Raw genomic sequence first — 27,916 nt, 5'->3', positions numbered from 1 at the left:
GTACATAGTGGTTGTTACCAAGTAAAACCTCAATTAAAATGAAATATTTAATAATTGTTTCGGCATTAACTTTGTGGTAAGACATGTTACAATGATTAAAGAAAACACTTGTTTTTATACCACTTGAGTTTTATTAAAAAATACTAGCTTCAGAAGCTAAACTTCCATCATTCAGGTCTGAATAATAACTGTTATTAGGATTTTTTGATAATTTTTTACTTGATCCAATTTTTCTTCAAAATATTTTAAGTGTGTCTGAATTGATATTTAAAAAAAAACTCCCAAGCGGAGCGAATCCAGAATTTATGAAAAGAAATTTGGACACTCGAAATGTTGTGATCATCAAAAATATTTTAATAATTTAGGAGGATTTTAGACATTTATTGTGTTCTATGTTTCGAAAAAGATTATTTAATAATTGGGGTGACAATTTACAAGGCTGGTTCACAGAAAAAATCTTATTTAAGAAACTTATTACTAACCCACTCTTAAAAAAACAAGCATTTATATAATAATTAGGAAATGAAGAATTTCCGCCAAGCAAAACTATCCTGTAATTTGTAAGTAAAATCCTGCCCTTAATTTAGTGGCGCATTTCGCTTCCCTCTAGACAGGGATAATGTTCATTTGATTCGTTATTTAAAGCACAATTTCATCTTCTAATCACGATTACTTGGCCTTTTCCTTATCATTTGGATAAATCGCTTCTCGTTATTTAAAATTAAAGTGGGATGTTAATTTTGAACATTTTGGATGTGTCCTAATCCTCGTTCATAAATCTGGATTTGTCCACTTAAGACTTATTTAAGAGTTACATTCAAACATCACAACATAGATGAAGAAGAATATGAATGTCTGCATACCATATGTACAGGGTTTATAATCTGTCATAGACTAGTTACGTGATCACTTTACATAGTGCAACATTCACCATTCTACCGGCGTCCCCATCACTAGAAAAAATTGAAACTTCTAGATATATCATTAAACTTGTGACACAGTACATATAAGTTCACAACAGCTTTAAATGTTGGATTGAGAAAAAAAATATGAAGCGAGTTCCATATTCTTCTTCATCTATGTTGAGATATGAAAAAAAATGAAAATTACCCCTATTTGGAGAAAATCCAGGTTTGTAAACAAGTACTGGGACACACTTTATATATATATATATATATATATATATATATATATATATATATATATATATATATATATATATATATATATATATATATATATATATATATATATATATATATATATATATATATATATATATATATATGTATATATATATATATTTATATATATTATATATATATATATATATATATATATATATATATATATATATATATATATATAAAAATATATATATATATATAATATATATATATATATATATATATATATATATATATAAATATATATATATATATATATATCTATATATATATATATATATATATATATATATATATATACATATATATGTTTTAATATATATATATATATGTATATATATATATATGTAAATATATATTTATATATGTATATATATATATATATTTTTATATATATATATATATATATATATATATATATATATATATATATATATATATATATATATATATAAATCAGTTTTTTATGTGAGAAAGTAAATTAGAGTTCTTTTTTTGTCACAATAATACGACATGCACTTAACCCCATTTCCCATTCACCGTACAGCCATAATATTTAGTTTTCACTTCTTTTCCATTGAGCGACGAAATCGCCCTTTCATCAAGTCGGTATTCCGTTACACATTCAAAAGTCGAACACTCCAGAGGGCGCGAATGTGATTCGGGGCAGAGAAAAAAAAACACTCCCCAAAAAGCCAGCAGAAGACGCTAGCGACATCAGTTTTTGAGAGATTAATCTGCCTTTTCGCCGCGGTGCCTCCGGATTGTGCTGCATGTGTTATTCGTGGGGTCGGGGCATTAGCGTGGGCTAAGTGGGTGGGCCCGTTTCAAAAGAGCGCACAATGGGCAAGTGGGTCGCGCAGATAGACACGGCCTTTCTATTATTTCCCCTCCCATTCATCCAGAGTGTGATGATATCAAAGCACACATTCTGCACAAAGGGAAAAAGGTTTCGTGCAATAAATCTATCCCAATATAATATAAGGGAGTGCGTATAAAATAGTTTCTAGTACTAACTGACACGTGAATGCTATAAAGTGACTATTTACTTTTGGAGCGATGTGAAGTTTTTTTTTAAATGGGAGTTGCATTTATTATTTACCTTAATTATCATGTACAAGGTGTATTTTTATTTTATTTTCTTATCATTGAATATGGTTTTTAAAAATAAAAATAAAAAAATTATATATATAATCGTCGTATATGTACAAGGAGACGCATAAATGTGGAAGAGGCGACGATTGTTTTCAAAGACAGATTGGTATAGCGTTTTATATTCTCTACCTGCTCCTGCGATAAACAGCTTGATGGTTAGTTAAAATTATTTATCTTCTAACCCATATCGGCACCCAATGGTGCATAGGGCACTACACCGTATTAACGCAGTGTTATCATAATCCTTATTTACATTATGGCAAGGTGATCACTCCTGCGCTTCAGGGACTGTCCAGGGTAATATTAAATAAATATACGAGTGTTAAATCACTATATTTTATTTTCACCCCCCCACCTACTGGAAATTGAACCTGTGACCTCCAGCATGGAAGCTAAATACGCTCACCATTACGCCACGGAGGTGGACTAAAAGGTAAAAATATGTTGTACTTAAAATATAATGAGTTAATTTAATTATTTGCTATATTTGCTTCAATTTACAAATGGATTACTGAATTAATGTCTAGCCCGATGTAGAGAGACAATTGATAATTTTGTGTCGAGCGTTTCCATTAGAGTGACGACGCGCGCATGTAATATGCGCACATTATACATATCGCTCACTTGTTTCAACAACGTCATATATCAAAAAACGTTAATTTTCAGTTATGCATGTTTTCGGAATGCCCAGAAAGTGTACTATATCCTAGCAAAAGTGGCCTTTTTAAAACTTAATATTTACCCGCTACAGGGCAGAAAGTGTTGATTTTGCATTTTGAAGAAAATGTATTGCTTAATTATTTTTTTTCAATATCCTGAATATTTTTCAAATGGAGAAAAAACGGTCAGGTTTTACCTAAAATGATATGTTGCGCAGTTAAAAGTTCAATCAGTGGCTTGATATTTATTTTTAATTCATTTCATTATATATTTTAATTTTAAAGACGATCTCCTGAAAAATCTAGATTTTTGATATATGACGTTGTTGAAAGGAGTGAGCGATATTTCGACTTTTCATCAATCAAAATGGGTGATTCGTTTGTAAATAAAGGGGTTTTTAAATTCACCCATTTATATGTAAATCGAGACATCGCTATTTTTTCCATATATCTGAATTTAAAAGTCGGTTTTGTTCACCGTGAAAATATTCATGAACGTTTTTCCGATTCGACTTCTCCGGATATGAATAAGCGATTTTTAGCATGAAAAATAAAGGGATTTTAAAGTGCAAAAGTAAAATGTGTATCCTTTCGGCTTTCGACTCAATTTCCGAAAGAATTATGGAAAAAGTCGTTCTTTCTTTGGCAAAACATCAAAGCTGAAAAACCAAAACTTCCTTAATTGGATTAATTTATAATTTTAACGTAATTATTTACAACTTTTTAAATGTGGCCAAATACTTGTTCAAGTATGTGAATAAAATCCAGGATTCGGACCTCACATACACATGAAAGAGTTTCTACTTAATAAAAGGTTCCCTCATCCAACCGTACATGTCTCTGGTGAAGTCAATCACTGTATTTCAAGTTTGATTAATATATCCAGAAGAATTTGAGTAGTGTGGTTGTCATGGGTAGAATTTGTGAATGTTACACTTTTTGTAAAGTGATCACTTAAACCAGCCTATGACGGTCGTAAGCCATGTAAATGCTCAGACTTCCATATTCTTCTTCGTCTTTGTTGGGATGTCAAAAAATGTTAAATAATCCAATTCTGTGAACAAGTGTTTGGACACACTAAAAATGTTGTAAATTCTATTTTTATTTATATACGTATACAATGATGTTATTGTGACGTATTTCGTCATATCAAGATATTAACAAACTCATTATTAATTATATTATCAATTAATATTGAGTTTGATAATGTTTTTATAAAACGAAACGCCTCACAATGTACATAATTGTATATACATATTTAAATAAGAGTAGAATTCAATCCAATAACCTTGATTAATTTTTGATATATTACCTAAAAATTTTAAATTTAATTCTACCAACTGTCTGCAGTTACAATTAATAACTGAAAAGTGATTACATAAGTCGGCTAAATGTAAGGTCGTATGCTGTGGGATGCTCAGACTTTCATATTCCTTCTTATAAAAAAAAGACAGATGTAGCATCTCAATTTCAGACGCATTCAATAGCTTTTTTTCCTCTGAACATAACGCTCACTCCTTTCAAGAACGTCATAAATCAAAAATCGTCGATTTTCAGTTGTGCATGTTTTCGAAATGCCCAGAAAATGTACTATGTCCCAGCAAAAGAGGCATATTTTTAACTTAATATTTACCCGCTACATGGCAGAAAGTGTTGTTTTTGCATTTTGAAGAAAAGGTATTGTTTAATTATTTTTTTTAAATTACTAAATATTTTTCAAACGGAGAAAAAACCTTCAGGTTTTACCTTAAAAGATCTGTTGCATAGTAAAAAATTCAATAAGTAGCGTAATATTTATTTTTAATAAATTGTTTTATCTTTTTAAACTTTAAAAACGTTCTCCTGAATAATCAAATTTTTTTATTTATGACGTTCTTGAAAGGAGTGAGCGATAAGTGCTTATTTTTAACGCCCTTTAATTCATTTCCTTTCGTTTACAAATATGGGGTTTTCATTAAATGATTTTTTCATATAAATATTAAAACACAATCACTCTCGATAAAAGCGAACAATAAAATGATACTAAGGGAAGATTGTACAACTGCGTACTTAAGTTTATAACGTGGGTGTGTCTAGCGTCTAATTCAACTCCTGACAGCTGAAGTATATTATATAATAATACAAGGTAGGCAAGCGGTTATTGACAGGCCTCTTGAAATGCTTACCTCAATATTACTAGGGACAGACGGGTTGAAGGCTGAACGGCGAGGGGTTGTCAGTTGATAGGCCATGGGCTATGGGAAATGGCAATCGTTTAATACCAGGTGCTCAAAACATTGTGTGGGGGTGTTTTCTATGCACAAGGGTAGCCGTCCTTAAAATGGACTCCATTGTACCAATAATAAAACCACGATAAGTTGTTAAATAGTATTTACGTCAAATTATCTTTATTCCAAATTTGACGTAATATATTAAGAACAAAAATGAATTTACAAGTGATTTCGTCGAATATGTATTACATAAATACAATATAATATATTTTTTTATTATTTTTATACTCTCAGACACTCTATTCAGTACTAAATGGGTAGTATATCAACATTTTTATAGGTATTTTAACTGAGACAAAGCATGTGTCATTTTTTTATGTGGAAGAAGTCGTGTCAAATTATAAGTATCTAAAATTGAATTGATATTTCAGGTTCTATCTCCTTAAAAATATATGTAAATTAAATATGATTAAATTTTATTTAATCCTCGAATAAAGCTTAATACTTCTAAAAAGCATCACAAACACCCAAAACAATCGAAAATAATATATTCTTGAGTTATTTGAGTACTTTGCAATCGGCGACAATCGAACCCGCGACGCCAGTTTCGTAGTCGAGCGTCTACCCAACGACGCTACGGCGCCTGCCATGTACTCAAAATTGTTTGGAAATGCATTATTCATACAAAATGTATCTTTGATTCTAGTGTAGAAGAAATTGCACGCATTAAATATGTCATTATTAGAATAATATATAGAATAATATAACCCCCAATAGATTGGGGTGTTATTTAGGGGGTGGCTGATAGTGGATTGTCATCCCCTGCTCGATGCTAACCGTACTGAGTAGGGGTAGGTAACTAGATGGCCTCGGGCGACCTGTGATTTGCATTAAACATTCTTTGTTGAAAGCGCGAGGGTTGTCATACATGAACCATCACGATTGATACAAGGGGCGCCGATTTATACTTTCCCCTTATTAAAAAAAAGAATATGGTATTTTTAGAAATTTTTATCTACATGGTTATTTTTTTTATTTGCAGGGATAATATCAAGCATGATCAAGTTCACAATTTAAGCCAGCAATTTGACAGAGGGTTCACTATGTACAACATCAAACCCTTCCCCATAGATATTAGTAGAAAAATTTATCATTTTCAACCATCATTCCTGTTTTATTAATTTCATTACGAAATATATTTAATATGCATTTTTAACAGTATTTTAAAATTCAGATAAAATTTTACCTTGTAATGAAAATTTCATATTCGACCCCGTATCCACATATATATCCAGTAAAAATCTGCTTTTGCTCTTGATTTTTGACACACGAATCTTAAAAAAAATGCTAGTATTAGAAGCAGAGAGAGACTTGGAAAAACTTTCAGTACGATTCAGTATTTCTAGTACTTGTCTAAAAATGGTCGACACAATGTAAGAAGCTAAGATTGTTTTCAAAGATAGATTGGTGTGGCATTCTATAATATTCTCTGCTTATCCCTGCAGCGAAAAGACGTGATGCGTTAGTTTTTTTTCTGAAACAGTGACTTTAAGAAGCACTGTTGAACAAAAATATTGAACAAATCGTATTTGAATTGACACAAAAACATAAATCTCCGCAAAAAGTGTTACATTTACCGTAGAACGGGGCTGCTGTGTTACTTGAGCCCGGTACAAAAAAATTAGATCTGTATTTGGTCTACAATAATGAACGTATCGACATGGTTCATTGTTTCCCTGACAGGTGACACTTATTGTCACGATACGTTCATTATTGTAGACCAAATACGGGTTTAAATCTCATTTTTTGTACTGGGCTCAAGTAACTCGTTAAAGTTCAAGTGGCCCCGTTCTACGGTACCTATTTATTTGCTTTATTCATAGGTACGCGCTTGCCGTTTCTATTATACTATTTATGTTACCTTTTCTTTCTTTTATTAAGTTTTGTTACATTTGATCATACTTTGTTTGAGTTAAATACTTTTGTGATCCTGAATATTATTATTCCACAAGCATGTCATGTGATGTACGCTATACCCATAAATATACATACGAGTTATTTCATGATCCCTGTGTTGCACGCTTAAATTGATCTTGCTACCATTTCACTCATTCACAATTGCAAAATTTATCATTGTTAAAAATGTGGTGCTAGTAAATAACGATTGATTTCTTAATGATACATTAGAAGTTAATTTTTGACAACGATTTCACTAATTTGTACTAACTCTTTTTACGAACTATTTTTTGAAATTCAATCGGATTAATATACGAATTATATTTTTTAAATGTATTAAAAAACCATACTCTTTTTTGATCCATCAATGAAATGAAAAGTAGCATTATAATTGAAATCCGAAGATACAGTATAGAAATTTTGCTGAATTTCAGTCACCATGCGGTAACAACGCCAGAATTTGTAATATCAGCATTTCTGTCAAATGTATTGTGGATTGTAGGATGGTCAAACCCTTATACCTCCCCTAGAACAGAGATCCTCAAAGCCTTATTATTAACTTTACTTTTGTGATAGATACATGTACAATACTAAACACAATATGTTATTACAAAATTTGAAATTTTAAAGGACATTTGAAAAGATAAGAGAACTCTCTTTCTACAAAGGCATGGCAGGGTCGGAATGTTTAAGGATTTTTCATTCAGAAATTTATTAGTATATGAGGTTTTTAATATAAATGTCAATGATTTTTTTACTGCAAATTGATAAATTCATTATTTCATCCGATTTAAAATTTATTGAATTTTTGTTATTTCCCAATTTTATCATTTATTTCAATGTTTTTCTTTGTTTTCAAATAAACAAAATCACCATTATATTTTTGTATATTTTATTAAAACTTGTCAAATATATATATATATATAAGTATATATATATATAAGTATATATATATATATATATATATATATATATATATATATATATATATATATATATATATATATATATATATATATATATATGTATATATATATATATATATATATATATATATATATATATATATATATATATATATATATATATATATATTTCACATCATTTTCAAATACCGTAATTTGAAAATGTGTTTGAAAATGATGCGGAATCCTTCGAAACACGTGTCACATTAGATTTCAAGAAATAGTGGTATTTACGACGTTAAACATGTATTAAAATTTTTAATTATTAATAATATTAGAAACCAAGTTCTTTTTTAAAGTTATATGGTGTAAAACATTTTTTAAAAACTTATTTAGTAATAAACAAAAAAAACGGGAACATTTTTTTCCTTTTTTACCACTGAATATTTTTAATATTTAAAAATAATAGTTTTTCAGATTTCATATTATTTCATTTATCTTTGACTTCAATAATAATGTAAGATATAAATATTTATGCTATTATAATATGTTTCATTGGAATCAATAAATGGTTGTTCGTCAGCAAATGTGTAATCATAATGAGTTGACAAACTTTCGTTCCAGAAGCATAAATCAATATAATAGTATGAATTTACATAAAACATGATAAAAAGTGAACATAACAAGACAACCTTCAATATAAATATATATTAAAGAACCTAAATATGGGGTAGTTTATAATATACTCTAAAAAATCGAAAACACACGGACACTTCATTAAATCTAATGTCATATCTAACGACTAGTGGTTAGATAAAATTACTCGACATGGCGTCGTAATGGGACCGTGTCAGATTAAAATTTCGTCAGTCGCCGGTAATTGTGTGGGGGAGGGGGGTTCCAACGTTTGAAGAACTTGGAATTATTATCATTAGGGTGGCCTCTGGACATGTAGTGAATGCAATGGGTGTCGGGGGATTCTGCCCCTTGTCACTTATCGTACTCAGTTGATCGGGGATAAGCCCCGCCACCCTCAACCGAATAGTGGAGATGCCTACAATCTTAGTTAAAAATCGTTTAATATGTAAATATTTTACTGAGTAATTATCTTATGATGTTTCAAATAAAAAGGTTTCGATAAAAATAATAATAATAGACGTTTAAAGGTTAAGATGAAAAATTAAATATATTTTTTTCGATCTATTTTTATCGTAAAAAATTGTCAATCGTACAATTAATGGACTTTTTAGAATTCTGAATTCACAGGAGCAAACGTCGACAAAAATATGCCGATGAAATTCTTGCTATATATATATATATATATATATATATATATATATATATATATATATATATATATATATATATACATATATATATATATATATATATATATATATATATATATATATATATATATATATATATATATATATATATATATATATATATATATATTTATATATATATATATATATATATATATATATATATATATATATATATATATATATATATATATATATATATATATATATATATATATATATATATATATATATATATATATATATATATATATATATATATATACATATATATATATTATATATATATAAATATATTATATATATATAAATATATATATATATATATATATATATATATATATATATATATATATATATATATATATATATATATATATATATATATATATATATACACACATATATTCCTTCAGTACGGACAAACCTAACGAAGATACATTATTGTTAATTTTTAAAATAAAATATGTGTTTAGTCAATAACAAATGAATACATAAAATAAAAATAATTTTTTAATAAAATAACATAAAGTTGTTTACATACATTTGCAATTTGCATACAAATAAAAGGGTCTCTGCTAAACAAAAGATTTTAAAATTCAATCATAGATGGCTTCTGTGAACTTTATCACGGAACGTCATGCGATGGATTACATATGGTATGTATGACTTCCAAAATTTGATTTTCAATCATGAGTAGAATGGTGAATGTTACATGTGTTTAAAATGATCACCAGCGTATGATGATAGGTCGTAAACACTGTAAATATCAAGAATTCCATATTCTTCTTCACTTATTTTTAGATGTTAAGATATATTCTTTTTTTTTAATTTCAAGATAAAATCAAAATGCCTTTAAACTTTCATTTTACTACAACGATGACGTCTTGTAATATATTACACAAATTATCTAATTTACCTTCTTATAATACAAAATACTCTTATTTTATTGGATGCGTTATCATAAAGACATGTACAATTGGATCAAACAATATAAATCATATTTGATCGTGTTTTTTTCGCATCGAAAATAGGAATTAACACTACGAAGGTAGGCAGAAAAGAAATAAAAGTTAAGTGTCCATTTTTAGCTGAGTGGTATTTGATGTAAAAGCATTATGCTACCTACATTATACATACATCGTACACATGTACATATTGCGAATGGAATCACACCTACCAGGAGTACATACGAAACAATAGATTGAAATCCCACGGGCTATTTTTCCCTCCCAGTCTTCCCTTACTCCGTCCCCCACCCCTCCCTGATCCCGCCCGTTGGTCACGATCCTTTCTACAAATCCCGATACAATTAGCGCCTACATGTTGGAAGGGGAGAGAGATCGAGAATTATTTTCTAGTAAATGGAGGTGCCTTCGTTCTGGCTGAATTCGAATACTCCGCTGCATGTGAGTATTTAGCAGGCGAATGAGTTTTAATTTGGCGTGGTGGCGTGGTCGTGAAGAAAAACAGGTTAAGTCAAAGGATAATAAACATGTATTGTTTTTAATTAATGTTTTACTTGGTAAATACCACTATTTCTTAAAATCTACTATGACACGTGTTTCGATGCAATGCATTCCGCATTATTTTCAAACGCCGTTTTTACGACAAAGTGACTGCCAAATCAATTAATAAAATGTATTTTTTTTGTGGAGGATATTTATTGGTTTAGTTGGTGTAAATTTACAACAAATGTAGTGAAATTATGATATTTGACAATGAATGGTTGATTAGCCCAGTTACAGATCATTGACGAGGATATTTGGAATCCCGGAACAAACTGTCATCTTACATATGATAAATTCAGGTGACATTTTAGTAATCGTTAAATTTTTGTTTATTTTTTAGCGCTTTTTCCATTATTTCTTTCTCAAATGAATTCGGAATGTAAAATATTGGTTTATTTATTTATTTATTCGTGACTTGTAGTTACTGTAGATTACCTTTTAAGCGGTCGAAAATTTATTATTGATTTTTTTTTAATGTTACACAAAATAACATTATTGAGCCACGATGATACATTTCTTAAATTTATTTAAGAATGAAGAATATGAAATTTTGAACGGAAAGGCAATTTTGGTTGCGATACGGTAATATGTCTGTTTTACATTCTAACAATACAAATGTTTAATAAATTATTCGTACATCACCGAAATCACACGAAACTTCTACTTAGAACATTTTGAGTGTCTCCAAATACTTGTTCACAAAATCTGAATTATCTCCAATTACAGGAGTTATTTTCATATTATTTTTTGACATCTCACCAATAGATGTCTCTAGTGAAGTTCTAGTGATTCAAGAATGATGTTTCAAAGTTGGTTCACATATATAGAACTTCCACGATTTTAGTAGTGTGGTTGTCAAAAATGGGTAGAATTGGTGAATGTTACACGTGTGTAAAGTGATCACTTAAACTAGCCTATGCGGGGCCGACGGTCGTCGGCCCCGCAAATGCCCAAACTTTCATATTCTTCTTCATCTATGAAGAGATGTCTAAAAATAAACTTCTACTTCACAACATACATAGAAACACATCTTGCATTCTGATTAACGTGACATTTTTACCACATATAAAATTCATATCCGGTCAATTTTATTAGGTGACAAAGATAAATCAAAACTTTTGACAAAAACTGATATATCATATGCAGATTTTTTAAAGAGATCCATACAAATTAGCACCCTTAAAGATATCAAGCTAGCACTAGTGCTAGTGTTAATTAGTGTATTTCCTTTTTTCCTTTCCCATATATTTGTAATATCCTTCAATCCTAGCACATTCACTTACATCTGTATCATGTCAAATATAATCCATTCCTATAGGAATTCTGGAGTACAGGATCTTTAACCTTGCCTTTATGCAATTAGAGATCGTGTTAACACCACGTCAATCCAATTCAGTGCTCTTTGCATCATCTAGGTGCAGATAAGGGTCTGAAATTTGTCTTCAAAATTGACGATAGTTTGACATCTCAATATAGTAGATGAAGAAGAATATAGAAGTCTGGGTATTTATAGAACAATATATTTGATGAAGGTATCCGCTAAATAAAAAAATACTCAATTCAAAGATAGAGGGAGCCGAGAACGCACATGTGAAGAAACGTGTCAATTAAAAGAAATATACAAGTTCCGAAATTTTAGTTGTGTATTTGCCAATCATGGGTAAAAAAGTATGTAAAGTGATCTACGAAATTTTGAGTGTGTCCAAATACTTGTTCACAAAATCTGGATTATCTCCAATTACAGAAGTTATTTTCAAATTATTTTTTGACATCTCATCAAAGATGAAGAAGAATATGGAAGTCTGGGCATTAACGGGGCTGACGACTTTCATAGGCCGGTTTTAGTAATCACTTCACACACGTGTAACATTTACCAATTCTTCCCATTATTGACAACCACACTACTCAAATTCTTGGTTTCTAAGTTCTATATATATGAACCAATTTTGAAACATTATTCTTCAATCACTAGAACTTCAGAAGAGACATGTATTGGTGAGATGAAATTGAGTAGTGTGGTTGTCAATAATGGGTAGAATTGGTGAATGTTACATGTGTGTTAAGTGATCACTCAAACCAGCCTATGACGGTCGTCAGCCTTGTAAATGCCCAGACTTCCATATTCTTCTTCATCTTTGATGGGATGTCAAAAAATAATATGTAAAGTGATTATTTAAACCAGCCTTAGATAGGTCGTAAGCCCTGTAAATACCCAGACTTCTATATTCTTTTTCATCCATGTTAAGATATCAATATTATCCTACGCGAAAAATGATCGCATAAACCAGCCAATGGCAGAAAACCCATACCCTTACATTTTGACGTCAATAACTTCTGCGCGTTAAATCGTTCATATTAATTAGTTCTACCAGGGACACATAGTATTCATGCGGTCGCGAAGACAGCAATACATGTTCCGAAGACGTGAGGATCGCAGGGAGATGCCATCACTCAGCATTACACAGCACGGCTCCGTCTCATTACTAGTAATGCACGTTATTGTACCGTGGTGTACACTTCAGATGAGATATATATCTATTAGTCAGATAATGGACCGTTCCTCCCAAGGCTGCGGAATGTCCCGCTTACACCGAATCCACGTCCAGTAATTGAATTAGTTAGCCACCTGTTCGTTGGTCATTGGTTGGGGTGATGTTTATACCGGGTGAACCAAAAACGATACACAGTAAGAAAAAAAATTAAAACTGTCAAAAAAAGAATTTTAAATGCAATATAATTTCACATCGTTTTTTTTTAAAGCAATTTAATTCACCTGTTAATAATAATAATAATATTTTGGGTTATTTACATGGTGCCATTTTTGTGAGTTTTCCCGTGCTGAGGGCACATTTTACAAAACTAATTTGTAAATCTATATGAAAGAAAATTATTTGTGACACGCAATCAAATACGATATGGTCGAATGATACAATCTATTTCGGATCTATCCACCTCCATTTATTATACGTGATATCATTAAAAAATGTATTTGCTACTTACGATGAATTGAATTTACATAAAACTAGCTGTACCTAGCTAGGTTTAGTATAGTTAAATTTTACACACATTTTTAGTACGTATAATTTCATAATAATACTGGAAATATTGATAATACATCTGTATATAAAGCATCAACGATATCAAACATAACAATCAACAAAAAAGCAACGTTAATGCTCAAGAAACAAGCTCTCTGCCATGAGCAATGTTCATAATTGCACGTATTGATGCTGCGTTTAACAGACAGAGCTTTCGTCGAGGTAAAAAAACTATATTATTAAAATTAATTTTACTTGTCATCTTTCTCATTTTTATTTTTATAGATGGATGAAAGCACGCACTATTTAAATGCATAACTGTGTCAAATTTACAAAACAATCGATGAAAAACTGATTTTACGGTTCGAAAAATGGCAGTAACATTTTAATTCACATAAATAAAATACAGAAATTTCGTATTATATCAGTAGACATACTTGATTTATAAATGAAATGTATAGTATTTTTATAACTTCCTAAATATTTTTTTATCTACTTGAAAAAAAAATCACTTCTTTGTTTGTGATCTTTTTTGTGCCATCGTGTTGCTGCCTACATTAGTCCACTTTCAATTATTAGGAATTGGAGGGTCCGACACCTGAGAAGAGCGAAATTCATTTGTTGGTGGAAATACCGCACCCTTGTTTAAACGTAATGAGGGAGCAGGAATGAAGATTCTGTGATAAAACGTATCGGAGGACGAACAAAGAAATTACATCCCAAATTAGAAACACAAAACCGGGATTCATTAAATTATACAATTAAAATAAAAACAAACCAACAGATCACTTTGTGCGAATAAACCTGCAGATCACTTTGTGTCAGGTTGTGGTTCCGTGATTAGTGTTGCGGACACTTAAGCCAGAGTTTCTCGGTTCGAATCGACTCTACCACAATTTAATACCTATTTCTTATTATGAGCCGCTTAGGCTTACAGAAAAAGTAGAGTCTGTAAATAATAAAAACGCAAATATTTCTTTTTTTTTTTAATAAAAACTAAATAAAAAATTATTAGAAATTGGTATCAAATTGTGGTAGACGAACTAAAAAACTCTGACTCAAGAGTCCGCGATACTAACCAAGGGACCACAACCCGACACCACTATTATAATAGCTGAAATATGATACAAATTATGTAGACTGCAAATTCTCTTATAAAGAAAGACTCGAGAAATATTAAACGAAAACAATATATATATCTAAGATAAAATTAGTGACATTGTGTAATAAAGTATTTCGGCTGAAAAACTCGATTACATTCTTATCGTTAAAAGCCTGAGATCAATGTTTGTCTTCTTTTTATGAGTTTGAATCAGCTTTATTTATTTACGATAAAGAATAAAATAGGAAAACAATACATTTCTCTCCAATAAAGCATTTACAGATATCCTATATATCCGTACAACCAAGTTTATTATTAAGAATGTATTTTTATAAATATGTTTTATTTATGCCGGCTTCTTTGTTTTTCTTAACATATCTGATATAAAGGGCAATCGATACGAACCAATATTAATAATAAATCATAATTCAAGGACAATAATAATAATATTTCAGCTTGAGTAAGGGCCGAGTGCAAGACGATGGGTCAGCCACATTTTGTTTAAAACAAAATAGTATTCTAAAATCATACTAAAATAAAAAAATAAAAACAATTAGAAATACTGTTAATTAAATGAATATTTTCTGTTTCACAATAGTATAAATCTTAAGCTCAGACAAATAATGATCGAATGTTATGTGTGGTCAATTTTACTTTATATCAAGGCATGGTCCCTCAAGGTTAATATTACTAACCGCTTCAAGGATTTTGAAATGTGGATCCACATCCAGGATGTTGAAAATATGCTGGACATATATGATAAGTAACGATGAAGTACTATGTAGAGCAAGTGCACTGAGAGAATTGCTCACAACAATCAAACTCCGTGAAACTTCGTATTTTGGTCGCATTATAACAACTGAAAAGCATTTATAAATTAATTTTTAAATCAAACACAGATTTTTTGAGTCTTCTAAGTTGTATTTTATTAAAAACACATGAAAATTAATATTGTGACAATTGTTTCGCCTAGTTATGGCATTTTCAAACGAATGCATTTTCGAACGACATTTGTTTGGAAATGCCATAACTAGGCGAAACAATTTTCATAATATTAATTTTTATGTTTTTTAATAAAATACAACTTAGTGGACTCAAAAAATCTGTGTTTGATTTAAAAATTAATTCATAAATTAAAATGGAGTTCTACAAATTAAACGCCAAATCAATAAATAAGTGAAAAGTTTGCCATTGTACAACTGGTCATAAAAGGGAAGATTGAGGGTCGCAGAGAGGTCGGCAGACGGCAGCTTTCCTGGCTAAGAGATGTGTGGAGGTACTGTTTCGTACTGCCCAGGACAGACAAGGTTTCTCCCAAGTGATCGTCAACGTCGGGGAGACTCGGCAGGACACATGAAGAAGAAGAAAAACTGTACAATTAATAGTTCTTTAATATTGCCACGGACTGGTACATAGGACTCATCACCTTTCCTTCGTGTAATCAACGATCAAGATTACACTGCTTCTTATGATGCAATGCCTTATGCATATTGGTTGGGTAAAAGGGTTACGTTGATTAGGTTAAAGCAACGAAATGCAAGACCAATCGCCTTTCCTCCGTGTTTTCAACGATCGATATTCAACTGCTTCTTTATTATTCAGTACCCTATGCACCATCAGGTACGGATCAGAGTTATAAGGTAAGCAAAAAAAGTGTGTTAGAAGTATGAACTTTTCACGCGAACATTCAAGTCATGTTAGGCGTTTCGTATTAATAAAAAAAATATTTATAAATATTTCATATTTTACCTACTACGTGTATTTTTTCAAAAGATGAACAATTAATACATAAATATAAATAGCATCTATGTAAGAAAAGAAATAAACCCTTTTTATTTTTGGTGTTTGCATATATGATCGATATTTCTATCAAGTAACGTAAAAACAACCTCAGTTTTTCATGAGTAAATAAGTAGACATCTAAATACACTTTGTACTGCTCCATTGTAGCTGGCGTACTCCTAAGCGTATGTTTTACGTCCAATTTTCAATTTTGATATTAGCGAGATAGTCAAAATAATAGGCAGTTGTTCGGGAATTGTATTATTTGAGTTCCTTTACTGATACGAACACTCGCCGAGGCGTGTCAAACTTAACTGGATGGAACTTTGTATCCACGTACGTGCCTACAGCCGAGTTCAATGGATAAGTATGATTATATGTAGCCGTCGTCAAGTATGGTGCGTGACTTGATTCAAAAGGAATTCACAAGTCAGGGGAAATCAAGAATGGAATATTAAGTTGACTAAAAACGGAGATTTCGTTTGAACGGAGGAATTCACAATTTATAAACACAAGTTTTCGAGTCTCATTGAATAGAGCCTGAGTTCATAGTTCAGAGGCCTCTAAAAATGAAATCGTATGGGTGCTTGTCCACTACCCGGAATTCCGTGTAATTTTTACCGTCCGGCACGTCAGTTAGCGTTTTAAAACGACGATTTTACGATCGAATGTACGTGCAACGTGTTCGCGCACCGATCAAGAGCTCCGATCTGAATAAAGATGGACAAAAGCACAAGCCAATCCAAGCCAATCGTCGTTTTAAAACGCTTACTAACGTGCCGGACAGTAAAATTACACGGAATTCCGGGTAGTGGACAAGCGCCCTATGGGCGTTTGTGAACTACACGGAATTTTACCGTCCGGCACTTCAGTTAGCATGATAAAACGGATGATTAGCTTGGATTGGCTTGTGTTTTTATTTTTCTTTCTTCGGATCGGTGCTCTTCATCGGTGCGTGATCACGTTGCGCGTAAATTCGTCCGCGCTAAACTATCGTAGTCGCTTTTATTTAAAAAAAAAACCGGACTGCCGGACGGTAAAAATGCGTGTAGTGCACAAGCGCTCTATCGTGTTTAACACTTCTCTGTTTTGATACTCCTCCGTAGGAATGTTGTAAACGAAAAGAGCCCGTTTTACAAAATAGCTAGCAGAAATAAGAATGCTATAAATAGAAATTTATTCACATTTACTCATCTCGCACAATGAGAGATGACAAGCACATAACGTAGGTACGTTTCTAGAAGGTTGCGTACGTCATAACGGATATATTGTACTTTTGTTTTATGTATCTACACACAAGCATGTTTATTCCGAATTTCGCAAACTCAATCCAACTTTAGTATCACGTTTTAAATTGAAGCATACAACCGCTGTACAAATAACTCCTAATCCCCCTTTAAGACGAACGTTGAATATCTTTAAATAATTTGATTTCCCGGTCACAAAAAAGAGCGGAAACAGTTTATAGGGAGGAAAATGACTCCCGGATTTCCATTCAGCTCCAATTCGAGAGAAAATCTTCTTTTAAACTCTAGTCGAACTCTAAAATCGTCTTTACTCGATCTAAATCAAGAGAACGTCTCCAGAGGGTGTGATTTGTTGGAAAGGCGCCGAATTTTGGCGGGAAAAGTTTCTCGCTGTCACGTGACCGCCCCCGCGGGCCGCCATTTTAATTCTTTTTTCTTCCAGAACTTTCCTCCCGAGGATGGACATGTCCAAGCGAGCAGAACAAATGCGTATTTGAATCAAGTTTTTTTTCAAGTTCGACTTCTGCTCTGACAGCGACGTGACTGTAGAAAAATAATGGCGGCGGGGGAGCGTCTGACGTCACGGAATCTTAATAATGCGACTTTTTCTCAAATGTAAATTTCCCAATAATAATTCTCTTCAAGTTGGCGAAATGTCATTAAAGAGTTGATGAGTCCATTCAGAATTCATTCGTTTTTATGACGGCCATTAAGATTATAATATTTTACTGTCAAACTGTGAGGTCGGCAGCGGTAAGCTGTAACAAACAATGATGCCGACAGTTTCACTAAAAGAGGATTATCTGGCAACGTTTCAATATCTAAATGCTATTAAAATTATTTGTCACAACCACTTCACATCACAATCAAAATGAAACTAAACGCCCATTAATGGGATCGGGACATACTTCTATAAATGCTACATTGAATAAACGTTTCTTGCAAATTTCCGGTTCGTTACAGTACCTACATATCATATTGTTGTACTTTATAAAATATATATTTACATTTCTAATGATGGAATCAAGAAAAATGACTTATAAAAGTGACGTCGCAAAGTTTTGGCTTCGTGTAAAAACAGAGAAAGTATTATAAACAAACCGAGCCATATGTATGCGAATCATTTTGACCTTTTTATTATTCTTGGTGATCTAACGTATAAACGCAAAATGCAATAATTAACCAACGCTAAAATATTATTCGTCCGCCTCCGTGGTATAATTGTCAGCATGCTCGACTACCGTTTTGAAGGTCCCGGGTTCGATTCCCAGGGGGGGGTAAATATAAGTGATTTTTTCACTCTAATATTTATTCAATGTGTTAACGATCAAGATAACACTGCGTTTATATGATGCAGTGCCCTATGCACCATTAGGGTTTGAAAAATGAATGAAAAAATATTATACAATCTCTCGTATACAATATTAAGGATCTCGTATCTTAGCGGTTCGTTTGTCTTGTACAAATTTTTCCTCTTTTCTCACAGTATATTGCTCTAACTTTCTGACTCATCTGTCCAATAAACTATATTGCAACCCTCCATTTAATCTGAAGAGCAGAATTTGTCACCTTTCACAAACATAATTAATAACCGACCTAACGTTGTATTTAAACGATGATGTGCCCTATCCATAACCTAACATAGGTAGAAAATTTTTGAGTGAAAAATTTAAACGCTTTTCAATTAATTAATTCTCACAAAATCTCTTATTATTTTACTACAATTTTTATCTACAACTTTTATCAAAGAACATTGTATTTTTACATTGAAGTATTAGAACATGATAGAGTAAACTAAAAATTTTAATTTAAAATTTATATTCAAGTAGATATTATGTTTATTTTTAAGTCTATACGTTTAAAACATTACGTACTTTACTAGCACCCAAACTTTACAATATTGCGAAAAATAAAATAAAATTAGAAGTTAATAGAAATAAGCTGGAAAAATAAGTAAAAAATTTACTTCTTGATATGGGACACAAGAGTTGCTTAAAGTTGATCACCCCACCTAAATAAAATCAGCTAATATATTATTATTGTTGCATACTTGGAAATTTCTCACTGCACTAAACTGAAGTTATTTTGTTTTTATTACGTTATTTTATATTTTATGTTGCAATATTTTATCACTATGCTAAACTGTACTTCTTTGGTTTATATTACATTATTTTATATCTTAAGTCGTAATATTTGTAATTTCATAATAATATTTTTTATTATGTAAATGGACGTCTCGTCACGTGTTTTGCCTAGTAAAGAATACATTAAAAAATAAAATACGTATTGTAAAAATAAATAAACAAGATTTAATTAAAATACAAATAAAGAAAATCAATCTTTAATAAGGCGTTAATTATGCCTAGTACTTATAAGACTATAGAACGAAGAAAAAATATTAAAGAAAGACCCAATTTAATTACATTTTTTCAATTGTATCCTTGATAATCGTACAAAATAGAAAAAATGTTAAAAAAAAACAACAAACAGAAAATAAAAACCGATCTAGCTTAAATCATTAAGATAAACATAAAAATTTTATTATTAACTTCGTACAAAATAGAAAATATGTTTAAAAAACAACAAACAGAAAATAAAAACCGATCTGGCTTAAATCATTGAGATAAACATAAAAAATTTATTATTAACTTCGGACAAAATAGAAAATATGTTTAAAAAACAACAAACAGAAAATAAAAACCGATCTAGCTTAAACCATTAAGATAAACATAAAGATTAATAATAAAAGACTTACAAAATAATATTTTATGATAAATTCAAATTTGTTGATTTGTGTTTGACGATAGTTAACGTGAGAGTAACGATATATAAGCGGAAATAAAAAATTATTACAGAAAAATCACCTTTTAAGATTCTTTAATAGCCAATACAATTAAAATTCTTTAATAAAGGCCAAAGAGTTCCCCAAGACTCTAGAACCTTCATCCTTAAACCTGTAAAAAATTACACAATAATAATTACATGAAGTACGCAAAGTGTGAGCATTTTCAGGCCCGAGCTTACTCTTCAACGTACGGAAATGAGATGGTCATTGGAGATAAATTAAAGAAAATGACTCACCCAACCTTCATCTTCACAGCAAAATTCCTCTTAACCATCTGGAAACGATGAAGTTGACCACTTAAATTATTAGACCAGGAATATCACAAACACACACGGAAAATAAACTGATTTACGCACATTCACCAAACACTCAAATAGTAAATAACTTAAGGTTTTCACGGGAAACATTTTTTTTTTAAATTCAATAATAATAATTTCAGACACAGGCGAGCACAACTTATTTAGTACAACGGATACCGGGTAACTAAATGGAAAACAACAATAAAAGTTGGGAGCGTTTAAATAAAGAATACAAGTACCAACTTGAAATAATATGACGGGAAAGTTCCGAAGTAAGTAGGTACTAACTAGGTAAGTAAGTACTTACTAGGTGATCACCAAAACGAAAACAAACAAAAAAACGAACAAATTGAAAATAGTTTTTAGACAAACTTCACTTGTGGAATCATAAATCATTGTGGATTTCATATTTCTTTATTATAATTTTTTATCGGTAAAAAACGTCACTTCAATGTTTAAAATTTTACAAAAGCAGCACGCTCCACGCGGACATTAATTTTCAACTGAAATTGTAGAGAAAGCGTATTGTTGCATTTTCTAGTTAGAATGAAAACATTGTTTTTAAATGAAATTGCCATAGCGAGGATTTGGTATTTTGACTTTTGAGTAGGTGACGTAATTCATTTTAATTTGAAATTGAAATCTACAATAATTTGAATAAATGTACTTATAAAAAATATTAATTTTTAATATCGTGTTTTTAATTTAAGTTTAGTAGGATTTATCTGCAAGAATAAAATATCAACAACTACAACATTGTTGTTTGTTCTTGTTTTTCTTAAAACTGAGAATTTTAATACTAAAAAAATTCTACATCTACAATAACAAAAATAAAATTATTCCTTACTTCAATATCTTAAATCTCCTAAAGTCGTTAACCAATTGGTTTGAAATTTTAATACAACGTTTCATTCTAATGTGTTTTCATATATGTATCTTTACAAATAAGAAATAATAATAATAATAATCTTTTGTTTTTTTGTTCATTTGTTTATTTGTTCATTTATTCATTTGTTTATTTGTTTATTTGTATGTTGGAACAGACGCACCTGCCTGTCTTAACATAGATTCATAGCTTCATGCAAAATCATTTCAGCCTCTCTGCCTAACCCTGCCTGAATCGTCAGAGTAACAATTGATAACAGTCATAGTTATAATCAAATTATCAATTTCAACTTGTATCTTATTTGTGTTTCATTCCATGTAAGTACTCTTAAGCCATCAAGACAAATTTTGCAAGTAAGTATTATACTATGATATGTGAGTCTTAAAGCTAACATTATATAAACCACCTTTTCGCGAAAGTTTCGCCGGAAAGAGTTCCGATATTAAGTCTCCAGGCGACGCACTAGATCTTATCTGTCAATAGGAATACTCCACACAACTTCTTCTCTACCTTAGCGGAGACTTTCTCTAAATCAATTCGATAAATTAATATTTACCGTCATGTTTTCCAACTTGCATCCGACATTTATTTACGTTTACAAGATAAATATTTTCTTGCCACAATTTTAATGAGGAAAGAAAGTTGCGAGCTTTGAAGAAAGTGTAGGTCGAAGTTGAGCTAAGTTCAAAATTTCAAAAAAGATTTTAACGCCATCGTACATATGTACATTTCGAAATTAAAAAGATTTATCCATGAAAACCCCCGATTTGCATCCGACATTTATTTACGTTTACAAGATAAACATTTTCTTGCCACAATTTTAATGAGGAAAGAAAGTTGCGAGCTTTGAAGAAAGTGTAGGTCGAAGTTGAGCTAAGTTCAAAATTTCAAAAAAGATTTTAACGCCATCGTACATATGTACATTTCGAAATTAAAAAGATTTATCCATGAAAACCCCCGATTGTGTTAATATAAGCCTAATGGCTTAGATATGACATCAGACGCTAAAAAAAGTCTCATTGTATGAGCTCATAGTCTCCAATCACATTTTAAACCTTTGTTTACCGTAAGATTAATATATAAAATAAAAGTTTTCGTTTGAGTAAGTCGCATTAATTTCCTGATAATATAATAACCGGTTAAAAATGACAAAGATTCCAAATAAACATTTAGACGTAGAGTTAATATATTATTATATTAAAATCAATAGTTTTAGCTTTTCCACTTTATTTAAATAAAGTGGAAAAGCTAAAAATATTGGTTTTAATCTAATAACATATTAAAATGCAATTCCATCACGAAGTGTCAGTGGATAATATAAATCTATTAGAAGTAGAGTTATAATTATATTCACTACATATGAAGTAAACACATTATTTTTCATATGGAATCTTAACCCTAGACATCAATTTCATCTCACCAATAGATGTCTCTAGTGAAGTTCTATTGATTCAAGAATAATGTTTTAAAAATTCGTTCATATATATAGAACTTCCAAGAATTTGAGTAGTGTGGTTGTCAATAATGGGTAGAATTGGTGAATGTTACACGTGTGTAAAGTGATCACTTAAACCAGCCTATGACGGTCGTCAGCCCCGTAAATGCCTAGACTTCCAAATTCTTCTTTATCTTTGATGACATATCAAAAAAAAAATAATAATAACTCCTGTAATTGGAGATAATCCAGATTTTTGTGGACACTTATAATGTTTTAAATATATTTAAGAGTTCCCAGTCGAATCACCAAGATAACTGATACCTTAACTCTAAACAAAGCTCCTATGTTTATCGTTCATCAAAATGGGTTAACGATGAATCTTCATATTATTTTGATGTACAACTCGACGTTGTCAGCGCTGAAATCATTTACCATTGTAAGTAGACATTGATATCGTGGTGTCCCTCGTACAATTTGTCTTTGACTTGAGCATTCCCTTTTCCCCTTTCCTCCCTACCGTCCCTCTTTCATGCATATTTACAAATGTGGAATTTTGTAATTATAAGTGTACAAGAACATATATATTTTGAAATACTCATATAAACGAGTACTTTTTACCCCTTCCAGTAGATGCCCTTTGAAAAATTATCAAATAGGTTTATTTGTTTTCATTTTCAGTAGGTACCTACCCCAGATTATGCCAAATATTTTCTTTATTTGAGAATTTAATTTTACAGTTACACCAAGTTACACACAATATGTGTATTTTGATACATGAAGTTGTTGAAAGGAGTGAGAGATATTATCTCTCACTCCTTTCAACAACTTCATGTATCAAAAGTCGTCAATTTTCGGTTGTGCATGTTTTCGAAATGCCCAGAAAATGTACTATATCTCAGCATAAGCGGCATATTTTTAACTTAATATTTACCCGCTACGGCAGGAAGTGTTGTTTTTGCATTTCGGAAAAAATGTATTGTTTTATTATTTTTTAAATAAACTAAATATTTTTCAAATGGAGAAAAAAGCTTTAAGTTTTACCTAAAAGGTTTGTAGTACAGTAAAAAGTTCGATAAGTTACTTGATATTTATTTTTTATACATTTTATCATATTCTTAAACTTTAAAAACGATCTCCTGAAAAATCAAGTTTATTGATATATGACTTTATTGAAAAGAGTGAACGATATGTTTATAACTTGATCAAACTGTTCAATTAAATTCTAAAATAAATAAAATATTTTCCATAATCCGGGGTAAGTACCTACTTAAAATCCAAACAAATAAGCCTGATTGGTAATATTTCAAAGGACGAATACTGGAAGGGGTAAGAAGCCGTGTTGAGTGCTGGAAGGAGGCCGGGATAGAGCGACACTGGCCGAAGTAATTTCGGGACATAAGTAAAGCCGATAGCGAGAGAGAAGTCTCCCGCTCGCATTACCGCAAAGGAGGGATCGATTGTCGAGTGGGTACTGGAGGATAATAGAGAGAGGAAAAATACAGATGAAAGGAAGCAAAACGTATAGGGGAAATAGAGTTAGGAACGAGTTACACGGTCGAACGAGCGCATTTTCTTAGATACGTTCCATGAATGGAATGGCTGCTTTATCATTCTAATATAAATGTATGTATATTATTCGAGATATTTAACAAACCATTTCATTTTCTTTCTCGATACTGAAATATGATATACGTTGGCAAAATAACAAGTTAATCTCATTTGAAATACAATGTGGATACCATGGATTGAGTATCGAGCCAAAAACAGTATATGTACATTATGTTAATATACACACACACACACACACACACACACACACACACACACACACACACACACACACACAACACACATTTTTATAACCATACTCAAACGTAGAATGTACGTATTTGTTAATTAACAATCCCTTAAAATTTTTGTAAATTTTTTTTATAATAATAATAGGTTACTTGTAGAAAAATGTTGCTATTAAAAATTTCATATTCAGATGAATTCATATTTATAATCAATAACTAACATTTACAGAATTATTTTGATAGGACGGTTTATATAATAAATAAACTGTAATGACAGAGGAGAAAAATGTTCTCTTGATAATGATAATATGCATGAAAACGCTTGAAAATGTCAAAACTGGACCGTTTTATGGGAAATATTGCATCATTAATCCATTAACAAACAGTATTTAAAATAAATTGTGAAAATTGGCAATATTATATTATATTTTCCAAGCAATGGCTTTAAAAATGGATAAAATATTTTCACATTTCACTTAATGCATCGTCATTACTTTTCTTTAAGATTCACATAAAATTTACGTAGTTGCATTTAAAATATAAATTATTACCGAGTTGTGTTACTCAGACAGGTGTGAGACAGCCATCAAGAGCTACATTAACAGTAATGGGATTTTGACAAATAATAATAGGCACGAACTTCCCTCATCTCCCCCAGCAGCAATAAAAACGAATGGCCACTAATTTATTTCCAATTGTAAGCTGTGGGAGAAATTCTAGCCGCTGCTTTGCTTTGGGCTTAAAAACAGATTTCAATTCAAACTTTCCACGAAAATAAATTACCTCAACATAAAAGATATCAAAATTTTATCAATTATGCACTTTTATTCATATGTTGATATGCATATGAGAGAATTAGTTACAAATTTACACACACTGTTAATATTCTCATCTTTTAATTTTAAACGAAAGAAGATGGAAGTCAGAGCATTTTAGGGCTTACGATCTGGCATTTGGCTAGACTAAATGATGATTTTATATACTTGTGTAAGGTTCACCATTTTGTCCATTATTGAACATCCGTATCGCTTCAATAAAACTATTAGTTATATGCTGTTATTGGATTTCTTCGTAAATTGGTAGTAATTTTGATAGATGTGGAATTTTACCATCAGATGAGAATTTGTTTATAAAATTATTTAGAGACAATTCTCACATATGTTTGATATTTCACATAACTGTGTCATGTTAATTTTATTTTGTCATCAAAAGAAAACTCATTTTTAGATTTTAGTTCATAATTCTACGTTACAGATGCCGTAGGTCGAGATGACGCAAGTAGGGAGAGCGGTGTTATGTATCATGCAATATACAGGAGTCTTAAGTCGAGGTAACAAAGGTCGGAGTCAGAGAATTGTTAGTTGAAGTAAATACCTTCTCTTATATAACCTGCCTGTCGTTTTTTTCCCCGTGAAATAGTATTTTGCGTGTTTTGGACAGTGAGCGTTTCCTTCATAGTGTCGTGGGAGTCTTTAACGTGAGGCATAGAATCGTTAAAGTAGTACCTGTTGTATTATTAAGTATAAGTTCTCTTCTGCACCTGTCTTCTTTCAATTATCCACCCCTCTGAACAATGTTCTCAAGTCCCCTGTCGGAGTATTCTGTAAAGATCACACTGAACGAGGGTGGAGGGTTGATCAAATTATGCTGTTATTAAAAATGTCGTGAAAATTTATATAAAGAAATTCCGAAAATATTATTACCTACGAATCAACGTTGTTAATTGAATTCTACGAATATACTGCAAAACACTGCCAACCGATATAATAATATTATTTTATAATTTTATTAAATTTAAAAATCAAACAATGATTTTAAGAGTCCACTAAATTGTATTTTATTATTGAAATCAAATAAAAATAAAAATTTTGATAATTTTTTCGCCTTGTTATGGCATTTTCAAACTACTGACAGTAGTTGGAAAATGCCAAAACAAAGCGAAACAATAATTACAAATTAACATTTTAACGTGTATTTAATAATCATAAGAACAGTGTAGTAGACTGTAAAAATCAGTGTGGGATATTTTTTTTCATAAAAAGAGAAATATTTATGTTTTTATTACTCACACAAATATTTCAATTTCACCCTATTTCTGTGAGTCTAAGCGGCTCATTATTAGAAATAGGTATCAAATTGTGATATAGTGGGTTCGAACTGAGAAACTCTGACTTAAGAGTCTGCGACACTAACCACGGGGCCCACAACCCGACTTATACATATTAAAATAAAATACTGATTTTATGAGTCCACTTAATTGTATTTTAATATTAAAAACATTTTTTTAATAAAATGGGTTTTAAAACTTCCGTCATTTTATTTTTTACAAACTATTTTCAAACTACTGGCAGTTATTTTAAAATGCCATAACAAGGCGAAACCTTTATCACAAATTTTATTTTTATGTGTCTTTAATAATAAAATACAATTTTGTAGGCTCTAAAAATCATTGTTTGATTTTAATATTTAATTTATATTCAAATGAATTCTATAAATTAAACGCCAAATCTAAAAATAATATTACTACAAATATCATGTATAATGCATAAAACCAGTCCAATTTTGCCGAGCT

The sequence above is a fragment of the Brachycentrus maculatus genome, unplaced genomic scaffold, assembly GCF_059751285.1.
Source record: "Brachycentrus maculatus isolate JH-2025_06_01 unplaced genomic scaffold, ASM5975128v1 h1tg000635l, whole genome shotgun sequence".
NCBI classification, from domain to species: domain Eukaryota; kingdom Metazoa; phylum Arthropoda; class Insecta; order Trichoptera; family Brachycentridae; genus Brachycentrus; species Brachycentrus maculatus.
Note: the sequence above shows the minus strand (reverse complement) of the source record.